The sequence below is a fragment of the Chlamydotis macqueenii genome, chromosome 5 (assembly GCF_036417535.1).
Source record: "Chlamydotis macqueenii isolate bChlMac1 chromosome 5, bChlMac1.mat, whole genome shotgun sequence".
NCBI lineage: Eukaryota > Metazoa > Chordata > Aves > Otidiformes > Otididae > Chlamydotis > Chlamydotis macqueenii.
Window position 1 is genome coordinate 61719501 of NC_141560.1, and position 19687 is coordinate 61739187.

Genomic DNA, 19687 nt, shown 5'->3' on the forward strand with positions numbered 1-19687 from the left:
CTTCACAGGCTGAGCTACGGAGAAACCAGAGTTGGTTTGTACAGTAAGAGCAGAAATATAAAGTAAGCTAGGCAGAGGATAAAACAGAGATTCAGAGGTTCAGGATAGAGCAAGCAGATCATTAAAATTTAATGGGTAGAAGAGAGAACAGAATAAGTGGATAAGAAAATCTCATATTATAACCAAAGTTAATAAAAAAATGCTTTTTGTCTGTTGTCAGTCGTGCACTCTGTAACATCAGCGTTTTTGTTTTCAGAGTCTCTTAGAAGTGAATTACTTGTCCACTTCTATTTCTGCTAATAGTCTGCCCTTACACAGAACATCTTCATCTGAGTGTTTCTAAATGCCTGATAATTTTTGAGTGAGGACAGAAAAGGAGAAATATTTGTTTTAGCCTTGCCATCTGCTTGGGGCAACTGAGGCAGAAAAAGGTGAATTGAGTTGATTTACTCGTGATCTTCTGCAGGCTAAGAAGTGGAAGCGAGCAGTGATCTCCTAATTTCACTGTTTAGTCTCCCTCCATTAGATAGCAGCGCTTTGTGCCATTCACAGTTTTTGTTATCTTTTTTAACTGTTACATGTCTTGATAGGGTTTAGATTTTTACATGAAACTGAACTTTTAACTGGGTTTGTTTTTTTTTTTTTGTTTGTTTTTAACAACAACTCACCTAGTGTTTATTTTGGTTTTTTTTTGTTTGTTTGCGTGAACTAGGCAGAATTTTTCTGAGTTTTACATTTTTTAATTTGCTTCACATACCATTGCAGCAGACATTATATTAGATAAATATATGAAGAAATATAATTTCTTAATGTGATCTTTGCCTCTCTTGCTTTGCTTCTCCTGAAGAAGGAGAATTTTAAGAGGTTTAAGCTGTTTTACTTCCTAACAGTCTTTCTCAAAGTAATGTCAGGTGTTAAAACAAATTTGTAAATCTAACTTTGCTATATTATTTATTTTAAGTTTTGACGCTTATAATTTTCCTCTCTAACATCTAATGTTAAATACAGCAAAACAGATTAGATACAAGACCTATGTAGTGTTAATATTAAAAATAAAATAGTGCAAAGCACCATTTTGTCTTAGAGTCTCTGTATTTTCAGTTTTACAAATGAGTTTTATCAAAAGTTACCTGTCAGCATGATTACAATTAGTAACTCCCCATATTAGATCTAATCCCTTTTTCTTCATCCAGACAGAATGCCCATTAAAGTCAAAGAAAGTTTTGACTGAATAAGGAATACAACAACTGGCTCTAGTTTTAGTACATATAGGGCCAGATTGTGGGTCACAGCCAGCTTAAAAGTGTGCAGCTCCAGTGATTCCAGATCTTGTGCATAATAGGCAGATCCTTCACACTGTTATGATGGTACTTTATTAACATGTCAAATACAGAAGAAAAAAAACCTGACAATTTTATGGCTGCTCAGAATCTTTTTAGCATTTCTTAATGTTTTGTGTTTCTGAGCTGAAATTATGCAAATATGTCTTCAAAAACATTTCCCTGTTTTCATGAGAGAGTGAAGAAAATAGAAGTAATCAAAAATTGGAATTAAATACTCGAATAGTTTGGCCAATTAATAAATCTGCAGTTGCAGAATAGAAGGTCTGTGGGCTGGAGCTGGCTCTTAACTTAATGTTAAGTTACATTTAATTAGCCAAACCAGATGGAAGCTGGCTAAGCTTTGCATGAAGGCTTGTGGGAAAAAGGCATAATCTTCCATTTTGTCAAAGGAACTAATACCACAGATTAAAGGTCAGTGTTCTTTTCAGAATTAAAGAGTGGCTGCATAGTGGCTGAGGCAAGAAACATCAAGGGCACTAACGAAGTAGCTTAACCCCTAGATGACCAGTATACCAGCTCTGCTTCAGTTGGTTGCCTAATTCAAACCATTGGTCTCCAGTTTCAGTAATAAATCCCGGAGAGATAAGAATGTCTGTAAATTTTATTTGTCAGGAAAGTAGGGCCATATGTAGGCAGTTAGCATGGAGAGATGAAGCGCTGGGAAAGGTTTTCTTACTCAACCGAGTAAAAATTCATGCTGTTCAGATGCTAAGCACTTGGGATCAGTCTGACAAACCACTTAATTCCTCGCTTAACAATAAGTGTGCAAGAAGACAAGTCAAGTAGACAAGTCAAGAAACCATTCATGTGCTCAAAGAGGTGCATACATGGAACAAGTCAGAGTGTGCAGAGCTTAAGGACTAAATCAGACACGTACTATGTTAAGGCTTGAAAATGTAGTAGAAAGAGTGAAGCAGATCTGTCAGATTGAACCTTAAGCATAGCTGTAAGAAATTACACATTTCTTAAAATGAGGAAATTAGAATCCATTAAAAAAAAACAAAGAAAGAAAGGAGTTAGGTTTGTGCCAATTGTTTGAGCATTTAACCAGTCTTTGTGGATACTTCCTAGTGGTTTCAGCAAGGTAGTAGAATTCTTTCTGAAGTGGAGAATGATAATTTACATACCAAGAAAATAAGGCAAATTTAGCGTTGCCGTGAAACATCAAAATACCACATTGCTTGTGCAGAAGGTAAGGTAACCCTCTGCAGTAGGTAATAATTACTGTAACTTTGGTCTGCCATCTCTGCATATCTTATTTACAGGGGAAATACTTGTGCAAAGTCTAGCTTGGGAAAGAATGCTGGGAAATAAGCACCTGCTTTTTGAATGAGGTTTATGCCTATGTTCATGAACAGCAATAGGGAATTAGATATCTGGTGGACTTTACCAGATGAGATGCATGCACCTGTAGACCTGAGGTGTCTTTTAGACACCCAAATACATACCAGATCTAGGTGCCTAAATAGCTACTTAAGTTGTGCAATGTCTAATTCCTTGTTAGTCTAACGCAATGTGTTTTTAAACACTTAAAAACAAGCCTTTTAAAACATTCTGGAGCTTGCTTCTATTTTGTGAAAGTTTTTTTGCTACTAGACCATCTTGCCTAGTTTGTTGCGTCTAAACTTTCCCAAAGTGGCCAAAAATCCCGTACCACTTGGCGGTCGTATCTCTTACGTAAAATTATTTGGATGAGATTGGGTCAGTTCGTATGAAGAGTAGAGTATCTTACAGGTCTCAGTTAATAATCTGTGCTTGCTGACAGTCCCAGGAGAGAGGACTAGGGAACTGAATGAACATAAAAACTCTGCAACCTGATCATAATTGCGTTCTGTGGATTGAGATTTGATATGCTGAGGTGAGGAAATCTGTGCTGCTGTTTACTGTAGCATTCTTAGAATGTAGATAAACACAAGACTCCAGCCCTACACTCTAAGGTGCACAAATTAAAAAAAAAAAAACCAAAGCAGAAATTAATTTTAGAGGGGAAGGATTTTGTACTCTGTTGGCTGAACTGGAGCACATAGGGATTTGGAACCCTACCAAGTACTTTGAAAGCTATATTCACATATATGTATGTTGATACTTGAGTCTTTTTTTTTCATTTTTAAATAATTGTATCCTGGGGATGGAAGAAAAATAATTTTATTAGTCACCATTTATGAGACCACATTTATCTGCTGTTACCAAATGGTGATGTTGTAGATACCACAGTTATTTTCCATTTTGAGTTACTGACATTTTTCAGATACCACTTGGTGACAAAATATTTGAAAGGAATGGTAAGCTTAAAACCAATTGCAGTGGCAAATGAGGAATTAGCATTTACTTGTCAAGTGGCTCACTTCAGCCCTTATAAACCCAGAGAAGTATAGGAGTAGGTAATGCACTTTTGGGAGAAGTGTAGGTCATATGAAAATACTTTTTTTTTTTTTTTTTTTTTTTAACTTTCCTTGTCAGATAAAGCTTTATGTTGCACATCTAAACACTGCTTCTGTTCTCAGATAAATGCCTACTGCCTCATATGGAGAGCATAGTATAGCCCAGTAGGATTTGTCCCAACAAGTACATTTGAAGAGAACATTTAGGAACAAAGTCATTCATACACACTTTGGTAAGTGTGTTGGACACCTTCAGGTATGGATCACATTCAGTTTTGTAAGGGCATGAGTACAAATTCTACTTTCGTTAAACTCCGTTACGAAACACACTGTTGAAATTGGAAGAGTTTGGGAGGTGCCCTTTTCATGGAAGTACTGTGCGGTATGAAACTTGCCAAGAACTAATGGATCGTTTGCAGGAAATTGGAAGTTAAAGTGCATGAGTCAGTCTACTTCAAGGCTGAACAGTTTCCACTGAACTTAAATAATGAATGCCAAGACCTAGAGACAGTACAATCAGCTGCAGCGGTTTTCTTCAGTTGTTTCATCCAGGCACTGTAGAGGATTCTATGTTTAGCAGAATCCTCCTTGTCTTTTAGTTCATCAGGCTTTAAAAGTGTTCACATACATTGTTGTTACTGTCATTGAAACCTTTGCAGAAGAGGCAGCAACCCAAGTGTTTTTATTTTTGCTTCAAGGCAGTTACTACAGAGTATGGGCTAGAATGTGCAGTTGCAGGGATTTCGTCTACAGAAAACAACCACCCACTTTTGTAATGTCTCCAGAAAAGGAAATGATACTTTCTTTATTCAGAAGCAATATATGTTAGCTTCACACTTTCTTTTCAAAGGACACAGATCATTTACTTCCTAGTGCGTACAAGGATTTCAATATACTTATTGAAATACATCAAACATCAGATAAGAGAAAAGACAAAATAATTCTTAGTAGTTTTACTTGATAACAGATCCTATGTGCAGAGTATATTTGTGCAATGCTGCTTTTTACCAGGGTACTAAATTAATCTAAGTCTTTGTAGGAATCCAAGAAAAGAATGAGATACTCCTGTATATGCACATGGCTTAGATTTCCTTAATGTGAGTTATTTACTTGATGCCTGTGTGTGTAAGGAGCAGTTCAGGGCATTCATGTCCTAGTGGATTCTTTACTCAGTTCTTTGCTCTTGCAGTAGAAGTCCTCTTCTCCAGTTTGTATCAATAATTGAACCTTCTGAGCATTTCTGAGTTGGAGAATCACTGTATGTACCAAAGCCTAGGGACTCTGGGTTTATACAGACAGTGTGATGGGAGGTAGGTGATGTGTCTCCATCCGTTTGCAGTCGCTCATGACCATGTCCTTGCTGAGCTACAAAGATCACTGTATGCCTGGAGTCACAGAATTATAGAACGGCTGAGGTTGGAAGGGACCTCTGGAGGTCATCTGGTCCAATCCCTCTGCTCAAGTAGGGCCACCTAGGCTTTTGAATATCTCCAAGGATGGAGACTCTATAACCTCTCTGGAAATCTATGCCAGTGCTTGGTCACTCTCACAGTAAAATTTTTTTTCGTGATGTTTAGACAGAATCTCCTGTGTTTTGGTTTGTGCCCATTATCTCTGGTCCTGTCACTGGGTACCACTGAAAGAGTCTAGCTCCGCCTTTTTTATAGCCTTGCTTTAGATATTTGTGCACATTGATGAGTTTCCCCTGAGCCTTCCCTTCTCTAGGCTAAAGGGTACCAGCTCTCTCAGTCTCTCCTCAAGAGAGATGCTCTAGGCCATTAATTATCTTTGTGGCCCTTTACTGGATTCTTTCCAGTAGCTCCATATTTCTCTTGCACAGGAGAGCCCAGAACTGGGCACAGTACTTCAGGTGTGAAGTGCATGTGCAAAGCTCTCCTCTGTGTCTCCACTGCTTTTTGACCATGCACAGCATCCATGCAGCTCTTCAGCTGTGGCTTGGCCAGAGTATGGGCATGAAAAGAAAATTTTAGTATGTTGCCATATGAAAGTCATATGAAGTTGGCCGAATGTTTCTTGGTGAGATTTAGTCTGAGTAAGCGTAATATTATTTAGAAGAGCAATTAACCACTTTTTCAAATAGAGAATAGTCCTGCATCAGGAGGAAAGAATATATGTTTTTAGTTTTCTTTTTTTTTTTTTTTCCCCTTCTTTCTTTTTTCGTCAGTTAGGTGTAACCATCACTGAGATTTTCGAGACTAACTAGAGAATTTTGCTGTGCTGGCTCAATGTAACATTCTGTTCCCAGGTCTACTATTTGGCTCTGAAGATCCCAACCTGAAATGTGCCCACCTAGAGCATGCCTCCTAAATAATGATTACAGACTCAGCTGTATTAATTTACAGGGTGCAATTTCTATTATTTTGCCTCTAGAAGGTAGGTATTTCCTCTGAGTGTTTCACTGGAGAAGACCATCTAAAGGCTCCAGAGAAATCTTACCATTTCAGGTCTTGAAAGAAAAGCTGTTTTGCACCAGTGGGTATAATTGTCTGGCACTTTTCTAATGTTTATAATCTAAATAGGAATGTTAGATTTTTATTGTTGTTGTTAATTTAATATTTCACTTAATAAGCATTTTTTTTATAAATAGCAACTATCTCTCTTATATCTACTGGTTAACATAAAAACAGCGAAGCAAAGGTCTAACTATCTCAGGACTTACTGGCCAGAGATGTACAGCTGTAGACGAGTATGAGACACGTATGATGGCTTTTCAGAATGCTTTGCCAGCCTCCAACTATTTGTCATTGGCAACTCTTTTTATGTACATTTACTAAACCTCTCTCCAAATGTATTCTTCAGTGAATTTTCCCATTTGGCCTCTGACCATGTGAAGTTTTTGGTACCTTCAGTGTGCTTCAGTTTTACCATGAGCTTTCTGAAGACCCATTGCTTAATGTTGATTGTATTTTCTGGAATGTTGTTTTTTGAGTGCACGTTCCCTCTTCACCTTCTCTGCTGAATGATCACGTGGTCCTGAATGTGATGATTTCATGTGCAGGATTTTAGAAAGTTCCAGCATTATGCTGCAGTTCCCTTAGTCTTAGAAGCAGACTGAAAGATGATCATAACCTCTGGGGTATTGCCTCCCTTGAGCCATTTCAGGTGTTTGTGTGGCTGTGGAATGAATGAGATTGACACCTGACATAGGTTAAAACTAACCTTTTTTGTTGACTGGTTGATTAGTTTTAATCTGAAGCTCTTTCCTGATGTAATTTATCATAAGGCCATGTGAATGCTTGTGCAAGAAGTGATAATCATGTAGGAGTGAGAATGAACAGTGAGTTTGGGAACAAAGTGCCATCACTCCTTTCAAAAGCGGTGGCCATGGCACGGGTTCTGTTCCTGTGTTAGGCTGGATATTTAATTATTGTGTGCCTCAGTTTCCAGATATGTGAAATGGAGCGGTGATGAGGATTCAATTTGAAAGACCATTTGAGCTTTCTGGATGAAAAATGTTAAGGGTTATTAAGTGTGAATGTGGTGAAAGGCTTAGCAGACAGGTGTGGCTTTAAGAAATGGTTTGAAATCCAGTAATTTAGTTCTAGGTTTAATTGAAAATTTGTAATCCCAGCAAAGGGTGCCAATATCTTCTAGGATTTAAATCTAATGCACTGAAGCGTGTAATTTAAGGCTTTACAAAACGGTGTTAGCGCATATACGCTTATCACTCAGCACGTGTTAGTATTATTCTTGTGGAATGCTCTTAATTAAAATCCAGTAGTGGCTTACGGTGCGTTTGATGCTTACTATCAGGAGTCCTCAGTCAAGTTAGCCAAAAAATAAATTTAAAATAAGAATTATTTTTCTCAGAGTTACAATATAGTTGCCAGACACTTTTGTACCTGATGTTATCATTAACTGATGTTACCATTTCGGCAAGAGACTCATTGATCAAATGATTTCTGTTTTCCTTTTCCAAATTCTAATACTAGCTTTGGTATGAGGAAAGGGGCTTTAAGTTGGTATACCAGAGAACAGGATGCTTTTGCAATAAAATAGCCACTAGAGCATATCTGGTTTACACATTGTACTTTAACTCTCTCTTAAAAGAGAGATTTGTTTTGGAAAAATTACAGCCAGAAAATTTCTTGATAAATTGAAGAAATTTTTTCTTTTTTTTTCTTTTTTTTTTTTTGAACAAGAGGAACACACATCAAAATAAATGTTTTGTGATATAATATTGCTTCTTTCTGAAATTTTATGTTAGTGTTTTTTGTTTTGGTTTGGGTTTTTTTTGCTGGTGTGTAGTTGGTTCTCAGTAGATAGGGTTAATTGTTTTGGTGTGAGCAACCAAAGTTTTAAATATGAATTCTAACTTTGACCCCATTAATCATAAAACTGCCTGACCTTTCTTGCTTACTGTAATGCTGCTTTTTTTTTTAAGTGATGAGTCATAAGCATATATTAAATACAGTTTCTGTAAAAATTAAAAAAGCCCTGCTTACATTTTAAAAAGATTTTGTAAGCTAAGAATTTAGCATATGTATGTCAGTATGTATTGCAGTCTCCTTATGATAGAATAGCTTCAATGAAAATTAGAACCAAATTAGAGTAGATTTGAATAAGGGTTGTGGGCACATGTTTCTGGGAGTGGCTGGAAGAAGTTGCTGTAGGGTAAGGTTCAGTCATGTGTGCACTTTACCTAGAAACCAGATAGGGTGATGTTTCTGGTTAAAGCAAGATGCAGAATTTAAAGCAAGGAACCAGTGAATATGAAAATTAATTTTTGTGTTTACCCAAAAAGAAAAACTCCAGCTATGCTCTAATTCATTTTCTTTGCTTTGCCTTCCAAAAGTATTTTTAGAAATTCAATAAAAAGCATTAAAGCATTTCAACAAACTAGTTGGTTGTTTTGGTTTTGTTTTGTTTTGTTTTTTTCATAATGCCATTAAAATGTCTTTGGAGGAAAAAAAATTATTGAGGACCAAAACCCTGCCCTCTGTTATAGCCAGCACTTATGGGGCTGCAGAGCTGTTTAACCCACTCAGTGCACGGTAATCAGAGAGTTAGAGCAGAGAGAAGCCTGAACAAAGACTGGTGACAACATTTCATTCTATCTGTTCATTCTATCTGTTCAGTTCGAAAACAAGTGGGGTTTGAAGTCCATAGCCTTTTAAATGCATAAGAATTTAACTCCTGTGTGTCTGTGGAGCTGTTTTGCTTCAAGGCGTGGGGCATGCTGCTGCTGTGTGTTTCAGAGCACGTCGCAGCACTGGAGTGAATCCTGTCAGTGCCCTCTGAGGGCTGTGACTCCCTGGTGAGTGGGGAAACTGAGGCACGGAGCTGTGACCTGACTTCTGGTGCACAGAGCACGGCCAGCTCCAGTGCTTCCTCTGCTCTTTGGACTTCTGGGTCGCTCTGTGTTCTCTACCGGCTTGCCCTCTTCCAGGTTATTTTGTTCCTACGTTGCTTTAACTTTTTCCTCCCAGAGACCAGCCACTTCTTAGTTTATCTAACAGATAAGAAATTGTGCATACAATTAACAAAAGCCTTCTTTGGTTGCGTTCAACCTTACCTCTCCCTCCCATTTTTTCTTCTAATTCCTGGTGACCCTTCTTTGACTTTTATTACCTTTTAAAAAGTGGCAGGATCAGGCCATTAAGTTGAAGTGAATTACGAAATACTTAACCCTTTTGTCTCCCTTCCAAAACGGTGACCCCGCACATAGCAGTTACGCACAGAGGCTTCATGCAGAAAATTTTAGGGGACATTTTTTGTGGAAAATTGTGACGTCTAAGTGTTTGTCTCTAGGCTGGATTGTGGCATGTGTTAGATACGAGAGGGATAAAAACAGAAGATTCATTTCCTTGCAGTCTGAATCCTTTGTGTCTCCAGGAGCTCTAGCTTTACCATTTAAAAAATGAATTTTCGATTAAAAAAAAATACACTGCAGGGTTCCACACTTTATTCAAGGAGTTAAAAGTCTGGAGCTGTGCTTGATGAGCCAGATGGTCTTTAACAGTAACATTGTTCATGTTGTTTAGATTATCCTGTTGCAAGTACAGTGCCTCGTTTACCTTTTATGGAAGAAAGTGTGGAAAATTGACCACAGATGTAAGTAACCAAGAATGATGGCTGAGGCAATTCTTACCAGGCCTCCCTCTCTAACACGCCTGATCCTGCAGATAAAAATAAATAGAGAAATGTGAGGCAGCATGAGAAATATCTAGTGTTACCTATTTAAGTGTTTAATTTGAGCTCTGTGAGCTACTAAAATCTTTATTTTCTTAGACTGAGATTTCTTCATATTGAACTGGTTTCAGTCTCTCGGTGTAGGCAGCCTGAATGTAGATTTTTATTCAGGTAATAAATAGCACATAATGATATATTTTTTTCCATCCTGGTTGAAAAAAGGGGAGTGGGAAGAAGCCAACTACATTGACCTCAAACACAGTTTATGGTCCAAAAATCTTCATGAGAAGATTGGTACCCATTTTGTGCTGTAATGAGACAGGACAAACTCCCCATTAATATTGATTTGATTGGTATCAGAAGCAAAGGCTGTGCCAAATTAATTAGACGTAGCTCATTGTTACTCCTAATAATGGACTGCTGAGTTTGTGAAGCATCTTGCAAGACAGTTCCAGATTGAAATAAAGTTTCTTAGACAGGTATCTCTTTTGTGCATTATCTGGAATTGGAAGGCACAGTGCTTAAACAGAACAAAGAAAATGCTACAAATGAAAGCAATAAAGCCCTGTTTTATAAAGTCCTTTTGTCTCCTGTCACTTTTCTTTCTCTCCCTCATTTCCTTCCTCTTATTAGGAGCTGCTGTCAAACTGCATTTACTTACGGCAAGTGGTTCCCTTCGGAGCCCCTAAGCTTGCATCGTTGTATTTGCATGCAGGTGCTACTGTGGTGGAGCATAGCCTCTCGCCTGCCCTTTTCCCCTTGCCCTGGCAAAGCAAAGAGAGGTGTAATTAGAAACCAACAGGTTTACTGTGTGAGGACCCAGAAACTGAAAATCTCCTGTTTGTTCCTCAACATGGGTTAGCAGGCTGGTACTCTTTAACAAGATGGCAGATTCCTTTGAGTGTTAAAGGTAACATCTTTATTACACTAAGCCTTGACTGATCCAGGAAATATTTTCTTTTGCCCGTGCGGTACTTTAAACTTCATTCTGACAGCATTTGTTTCTAGAAGCATAGATTATCAGATTCTCTTTCTAGTATTTTTAAAGACTTAAAAATATTGTCAGGAAAAATGTTTTACAGGAATTACAGAAGGTTGGATATCATGCTGAGAACTATGCAATCTAGGATGTAATGTAAAATCAGCAGTTAAGACTGGAAATGGATGTGTAAGGCAAAATTCAGTCAATTCAAGGTGCCACTAAGTGGGGTTAGAGAGTTCATAGTCCTTTTCATATTTTTAATACTTGCATTCAAAATAAATATGATAAATTGGATTGGCAGCATGGGGCACTGTTTTTCATGGTTTAACTTCTGGTCCTGCTCCCTGCAGGATCTGGAAAACAAGATCTATTGGGCATACCAGCTCTGACTCTGTGCCTGCAGTTGTAGAGTGGAGAAGGGGGAAGCCTTGAAAGCGCAGGTGGGGAGGAAGTGCCAGCAGCAGCACCAGAGTGGGAGAGTGGAAAGGGGACAACAAACAAGGGCTTTGCAGAGGGGGATCAACAAGGTGACAGAAGTGTTCAGGAGGTGACCAGCTTGAATCAGGATGAAGTGAGAGGAAAGTGATGCTGTGGCAAGTTGCTGAAACTTAGACAGGGTGGGGGACTGCTGCTGAAGTGGACTAAGCCTGTGTCTGGCAACCAGCAACCCTTGAGTGCTAATCCTAGTTCTGTTCTGAGGCTGCACAGAAATTCTCTTTTTTAGTCTGTTTTCTTATCCATGAAACAGTGATAATGACCATTATCTGCATCAAAGTGGTACCATGAGGCTTAAAGTGCCACTGTAGTTCTTAAACAGCAGAGGTGTGTTGACCTTCGTTTATGCCGACAGTTGATAGATGCTTACCTCAGTGACAAATGAAGGTTTTGCTTTCTTATTCCTGTGAACACTGCAGAGCAACCCCCAATATGGAAGAGGGTTTGGACACCCTCCTGGCTGCTACAACAGACTTGTTAACTTAATTGCAATAGGGCTGCACAAGTAACCAAAGTGCAGGATTTGCCTGACGTGCCCTGTAGTGCTAATGAAAATGGAAACATTTGTAGAAAAACAGAAGCTTTCAGGTCCTTGATTATATCTGGACACCTAACAGAAAAACTAGGATTAACTTGTTCACAGATGTAACATTTTGCAGCAGTCTTCTAAAACTGATCCAGATCTGTCAGGTTCTGTGCTTGAGCTGATCATTCAGCAAGGGAGCCTCACCTGCATTTTAACTCATTCAGATTAGAAAGAAATACTAAGATCAATTAAAGTCCGAATGTTTCAGAAAATAGTTTTAAAGCAAGGCTTTCCAAGGATTAACACAGATTTCCATCTAGATTAAGCTGCCAACACATGATTCGCAAGATCCCAGAAATTGCCAATTAGATCAAGCAGAACCATTGATACTGTAGTACTCTAGAGAATAAGATGGAAAAATTCTCATTATCTGAGCAGGACCAGTTGAAGAGAGCATACAGGAAGAAAAACAGTGCCACACAATACAATCAAGACTGATGTGCAAGACACAATGAGGGATTATTTGTTGAATTTTGCAGAAAGAAGGCAAAGAGTGCTTAATCAGTTGCAGCTAACAAATATAGTAATTCCTAACTTGGTCCCTAGAGGGTAAAGTCAATGTATCCGTATCTAGATCTCTACTCTCATTCTTATAGGCCTGCATCACAAAGGAAACAAGCGGTCTCTTTCATGTCAGTGAGACCTTCCTAGTAATATTTCAAGTGTTGTGATACATGTCAAATAGGCCATAGAAAACACAGGTTTGTGGACTCAAAAACCCAACTAATGATGTTTAGAGAAGCTGAAAAGTAGCCTCTTCTGCTAGCTCTCTTCAGAGCAGATCATGAATTCAGGTAGAGCCCTGTAAGACACACAGGGCAGTGTTAGGTCACCCAGATATTGACCATCAGAGGGCTCCTTAAACAAACCACGTGCCTTAAACCCTAGCACAACCATTTCTGGGATTAAAATCGTATCTCAAAGATGTAGAGTAAGTACCAGGTTTACACAGTGAGTTCTAGACATACCTTTTATCTCACCATTCCAGAGTGTGCCCACATAATGGAAGTACTGCAAACTCTTGGAAGTAGTCTGTCCACTTCTCTGAAGCTTTCATGCAATTCTGTAGCAGCCTACAGAAGTCCAGAAATAATTTGGTTTAGTTTGGTCTCAGTGGGAGTTAGTCACTGGTTCTGATCAGCAGCAAGAAGCGAAACAGTAGCATGTATACTAATGATTTTATCTGAAAAACTAATTGAAGGTTAGGTTACTGAATGTGGAATCAGAAATAGTCTGTGTACATGTGATGGGTGAGAAGACCTCTATTTTTCTGGTGCCTGTGTGGTATTTTGAGTTGTTACTTTTCATCTGCTTATAAACGTAGGATTTGGGTAACAAAGCTGTGCTGCAGAGGGACTGTGAACAGAGGGAGTGCTTCCTCAGTGGGACATGAGCCCTAAGCTCTAACAAGCATTACTTGATTTGTAGAACAGACTACGGTCTTCTAATGAACAGCACTATGTAAATATTAGATACTTTTATTTTTAAAGTCATGTACCGTACTACTTCTTGTTTCTAACAGATATGCTGGGAATTTCCTTTTCCACAAACAATGCCTGTCTTGGTAGAAGCCTGTTTCCATGACTAAAACTATGATGAGAGCATCAGCCTAGTATGGTTCCAGGAATAACCTACACATCAGCTATACTCTGCCAAGAACACAGAGACTGGTTATTGAGATGAATGATTTTGGTTAATACACACCACAAAGTAGAAAAAAAAGATGCCTATATATTTTAGTTTAGATAATAGATAATTATCAAGAAATTGTGTATGGAGGAAAATAATGTGTGGTTGGGGAATAGAAATATAAGCTTTGAACTTCCTATCCTGAAAATATAAATCACTGCAAGTTTTAAAGCACTTGCATGACTCATATGCAGAGGTCATAGACCAAATTTGCTGATGGAGGCAGGATGAAACAAATTCGGCTGCATTTTTATGACATTTTTCCTGCTGCTCTTAGCTTTTTGTTTACCCAAAGTAATACAATTTTCCAGAGAAGTGTAACAGCTCCAACATATGGAACTGCTATCCAGTTCACTGCTTAGGTGCAAAACTGCATGGGAACAGTGGTCAATAAATAGCTTACTGCGTGTCAGGGAAAGTAGTCTCTCAGGAACCGTATTGCCAGCTTGGCAGGATTCTAGAAAAGGAGATCTCAAGATGGAATTGGTATATTAATTCAGTTTAGTGAATAGGACCTGGCCTAAAGGAAATCCAACTCAAGTAATGTGAAAACTAAATGGAAGGCAGAGAGAGAGTAACAAGAAAGCGGGGCTTGTTAATGCACAGGTCTATAAATCAAGGGATTTTCCCCCTCACTCTAGCACAAACTTTGAGCCAATTTTGGACGTCTTTGTAAATCAGTACACTGTAGTTTTTCACTGGAGAAACAATGTAATAACACTGAGAAAGCTGTTTGGTAACAAATTATGCTGCCTTTATTCTTGCTGAGTAATATTTTTGTCCCACAAGATAAAACAGCAGGAATTATGATTTAGGTCTGATCTGCATACTAGTTTTATGCTGCTGAGATTCTTCTGACTTTGAGGTTGTTTCTATATTTTCAGTAGCACTGCTGATGTTTAGATTTCAATCCAGCATAACTTAGAAAATGAGGGGAGAGTAATTCCTCCATTCAATTTAAAATGTCGGCACATAACAAGTCAACAAGCCTGACTCCAGGTGAAAGTTTTAGACCTGAGTGTGTCTGGATTTAATGTCAGGGAATGAGATCTGCTTGTTAGGAGTGAGAGGGTGTACTATTCAGTGTTCCAAATGATCTGATTTTATGTGCATGTACGGTTGTATTAAAGATTTTGTTTATGTTATAAGGCATTAAAAAGTCTGTATATTTATAGCTACATCATAATTCTCTTTCTCCTCTGTGCTTAGGGAGAAAGGTAATGGGCCTGCCTGTGTTTAGTAACTCTTGGACCTCGCAAGATGCGCTACAAATAGTAGTAACATACTAGGGGAGCTGTAATCCCTCGGGATCTTGTCAAAGTATTTTTAGTCATTTGTCAGTTATATTATAGGTGAACTGTGTCATGACAATGGTATTTTATTTTTGTCAACAGTCTATTTTTTTCATTTGCCACCTAGGTCTAGTTGGAATTGCTGCTTTTGAATGACATTCGTCAACATTCACCTGTGTTATTTGGGAAGGACACAGTTTGATAATTTGCACCTCTGAAAATATAACTCTGGTATCTGCCTCCTCCCTTTGCATTACACAGTTGTTTTGGAATTCTTCGCTTCTGGATTTTAGCCCTGGTGAATGGAGAGGGGAGGTTAAGTGTCACTTATACCCTCAAAGCCACTCCTGAAATCCCAGATGTCAGCCTCATGTCCTCCCTGAGGACAGGGGAAGGCACAAAGGCAGTTTGGAGACACCTCTTTCCTCACTGCAGTTATACACCAGTAGACTTTGGCACTGCCGGAGATCTGACCTGTAATTTCTTGGTAACTGAGCACTTTATGTGACTCCCAGTTTGTATGACTCATTTCTGCTTATGTATAACATGAGTTCTGTCTTCTCATCTTCCATTTACATGATTCCTGGCATTTTAAATTAAAGTAGATTAGATTTAGACTTTTTGTAATGAATCTGCATCATTTTGTGTTCTGCATACTCCTGAAATAGCCTACGGCAACCTGATAGGCACGATTTATGTGTATCATTTAGAGACATAAGAAAGCATCTGATTGGTTTTGTCTTTCTTTTGTTAGCTCTTTCCTATAATTCTAATCACCATTTTACTGTAGCATTACACTATTGAGGAAAGCCTGATTTTTCAAAGGCAGGATGCTTGCCATGTTTAGAAGTGGTCGTACTTAAAGGAAAATGGCTCCGAGGTCTTTGCAGCAGATTTTCTCCTGCTGATTCTAGTGGTAGCTCAGATCATGGTTTGCAAGGTAGAAATGTATCTGACATGTCTTTCATTGATGGTAGGCTTAATTAATCAATTTCTGATATTATTTCCTGACTTCTACAGGATACAATATGGATAGGATGCTTCTGTGCAGCACTGAGCTCTAGTGCTGAAAAGCAGTTTGTGTGAAAGCAGGAAGGGAAGGGATGCTGATGCTGTAGTTCATTACGTGTGGTAAAGGAGAAGGACTGACAAGATTTCGCAATGTTTATCACAGTGGTGGTAAGATACTTGGAGTCCTCTACATGGTGCCTAGGTCTCTGTCACTTTTGCACACAGCAAAATGAAGGAAATAGAAGTGTTAAGGACCTGGTCCTGTAATTTTCCAACTGAAATCAATCAGTATAAACAGTAAGCCAGATTCTCTTCTGATATCAATCAATGCTCTTCTGGTGGCTTTAGTAAGGCTGTGCCCATTTGCAGTAGCTGAGAATTAGGCTGTTGCTCCCTTCCCAACCTTTCTGATGACTTAACACAGTTTTTTAATCATAAAAGACTTGTTTCGGGTCTGGCTTGTTGGCTTATATATTTAAATTGGATGCATGTCAGTCCTCATATAAACAACACTTTGAAGAAGATCCATGAATGAGGTTAAGTAAAAATGCAATTTTTTTTCCCTACTACTATCTGGATTTTCTCAACCTAGATAATTTTATCCCATGTGCATCAAACATCCAGGTAACTTTAGAATGCTGCATCTGTATTGTTTCTAGAGAAGCAAAATAAAATTACAAATGACAGTAATTGACATTACATGCTTTAATTAAATTTCCTCCTCTGTGAACCAAAACCTTTTAACCAAGTATTGCCGTGCTATTTCTGTATTTATTTGTTACATGGGTTAATGTGCTATGTGGCAGATATGGTATTTATCCATTTTCACAAATTAAGCTATCAGTGTCATGTTGCCCTTGAATTGTTTCCTGTATTGATGGCCAAAACCACTTGAAAAAGACTTTAGTCCTCCTTGGCTATACTTCTGTTTTTACAAAGCTGAAAATTGCGGGGTTGGAAGTGAACCCTTAGGAACAGTTTGGGAAACTCTAGGCCCAAAGCATCTTACCAATATGCTGTTTTTTCTCTGCAGTGATCTCTGCTAAGGGAAGGGGGAAGTGCATAGGCTTCTTGAATGATGGTGATGTTGTGTTTGTTAGATTATAGGAATTAGAAATTAAGTCCTGCTTGTCTTTATGTTTGTGGCAAGTGAAAATGGATTAGAGAGTGTGATTAGAAATTCCTCCGTTCAGTCCCCAAGCTATGCACTTCAAACCTGCTATTGTTACTTCTTGCCATGTTACCCCTTTGAGAAAGCAGCTCTGCTTTAGCTAATTTGCAGCTTTCTTACTCTACTGTAACTGCAGCTATTAGAACAGTTTACCTGGACATGATCTTTTGGCTGCTACTGTATGTAGAAAAACTCATTGTAAAAAACCCAGCTTTCATTTACTCTTTTTGTGCATGCAAAATAGATAAATAGATATAAAAAAAATTACTTATAAAATAGGTTGAATTGATGATGCAGGTTGCTGTGGCTTCAGACTTTGGGAATTTTCTTAACGTGTGATCGTCTTCAGCAGCCTGCGTGATGTTTCAAGTGGAGCGTAGTTTTCCTTTAGCTGTACTTACCTCCCAAATGGGATTGCTGTAATAAAGTATCTGGAACACTTAGGATTCTATTCAGAAATTAAGAAAAGGAAAGCTTGGTAAAGAACCGCAAGCTCGGTATTGCCCTGTATTTGAATGCTGTTATTCAACGGTTCAGCAATCTGGTTTTCCAGTGCCAGAAAGCAATGGGACTCGAGGAGTCAGAGTAAGGAGCCCCATTACTACTTGTGAGTACAGCATGAAACAGGACTATTGGTGGTGGAAAGTTGCTTTTAGGAGTGACCCAGTAGCTGTAGACCGATGTGTATCGGCGAGTCTCTAGAACTGATGAAGAATGCAGTTTCAGAACATTGATGAGAGCTCTGTGGTTTTTTTTCTGCAAGGAATCACATCTGATACAAAACCGGGGGGAGGAACGTTGTGTGGCACAGCTGAGTAACCCTAAACAATAAATACCTCTCAGTTCTCCATACTTGCCTTTTGGCACTGATGTTTTAAATGAAGTTTAGTTGGAAACTAGAAAGGTAACCACTTTCCATGACTTAGAAATGAGCCAGGGATGTGTCACTTCCCTCAACCTGCTCCAAGTTGAAACATACACTTAGACATTTTACAGCTTCGGAAAAGTTTTAGTCTGTAGAAAACTTCATAACAATTTTTTAGCCCAAGTAAGTAATTGCTTTAGATTATCTTTTCATTACTGTCCTTCTTTGGAAGGACCTATAGCCCACAAAACTAGTTCATTTCTTACCAGTAGTTTGTTTCTTTTGACGGCTCATACCTCTCCTTTCCTCTACTTTTTAGCTTTATATATGCGTTTGCCTGTTTTAGAGCTTAATCCTTCTTCCATGTGAGTTTTGCTAATTATTTCAGTAGGGAACTATTTATAGAGAAAGGAGTATAGTGGTCAGGACCTGAATTTGGTAATAGCATGTGTGCATCTCAGTTCTGGCAGCAGGGTTCAAGGATTCTGTAGCTCTTGTTGACTGGCCTTTGTTTCATTAAAAAAAAAAGGAAATTTAACTTACATTATTGCCATGTCTGTGCCTAGACATTTCCTATGCTTTGAGTGGAATTTTGACTTTATTCAGCTGGAAGGGGAAAAGGTACAAGTTACCTACAGCAGAAGCGGACTGCCGTTGGTAAAAACATGCTTTACACTTGCCATTTGAGTGCCTTGTTCAGTTATATGACTGATAACAAAAGCACACAGTCAGATCTGCATCCTAGCATTCAGAATGCAACTTACTGAGCTGCAAAAAGCAGATTTAGTTTCTTTTGCAGATGGTCTATGAGTCTCATGTGGCATCATATTAAATTATATAGGCAGGCAGTCACTTGTTCTGAAGCGATGCTCTGAGCTGAGAGTTGTGATGTGCTTGGACGGTTCTGTTGGAAAACAGACACTAAAGCTAATACAGCTTCTCTGAAGAGCAGCAGCAAAGGGGCCTGCAGAGCAAGGGGCTTCTAACACCTTCAAAAACAGCAGTCCTCCCTGTGATGCACTATGAGGGTGGCCCAGCGACCCTATGATGGGCTGTGGAGCTTTTTGCCCTAAAGGTAGGAGACTGGACCAGCTCATTCAGTTATTTTTCATCTTTGTTTCTGTAATACTTTCAGAATATTGTTTTCTGACATTATGTTTTTGTAATGCCGGTTATTCCATTTTGTAATATTTTGAAGATGATAATGGGTGTTTATTTTCTTCTTACCCTTGTCAGACTTCGTTTTTCCTGGGTAAAAGAGGAAGAAAATGCAGTAGTTTGTTAATTTTGAATGCTATTCCATGAAAATATTTCTGCAATATGAGTGAGATAGAATTAGCTGTTTCATCCTCATGGCATTTCACAAGAGTATGTGTTTCTATTAACTTCGTTTTGGTACAGATTCAGTCTTTAAGTAATACTGGATCCAGTGTGAAAACAGTGATTTTTATCAGCTAAATTTCCAGTCAGGGAAAGTTGTCATTTGTAGTCAAATGCATGCTTGAGGTAGCATTTTTCAAATGAGTTGTGTGTCATGCAGAAGATAAGTTTTAATATTCATGCTTATTAAAATGGAATTTTGTAGTACTAAACACTAGTAGGAATATTAACGCAAACTCATTTAGGACATCAACAACTGAAGACTGTGTATTATTTCTGGGAAACTCTGAATGTGTTAGTGCTAAGAAGTAAAACCCATTTCAGGTTATTTACTTGGAT

The 19687-nt window shown here is 38.5% G+C and overlaps 1 protein-coding gene across 2 annotated transcripts in view; it reads left to right on the forward strand.

The window, feature by feature from the left end:
- Window positions 1–19687, forward strand: part of PARVA (parvin alpha) — a 66764-nt gene that overhangs the window by 12028 nt on the left and 35049 nt on the right. The window lies entirely within an intron of this gene.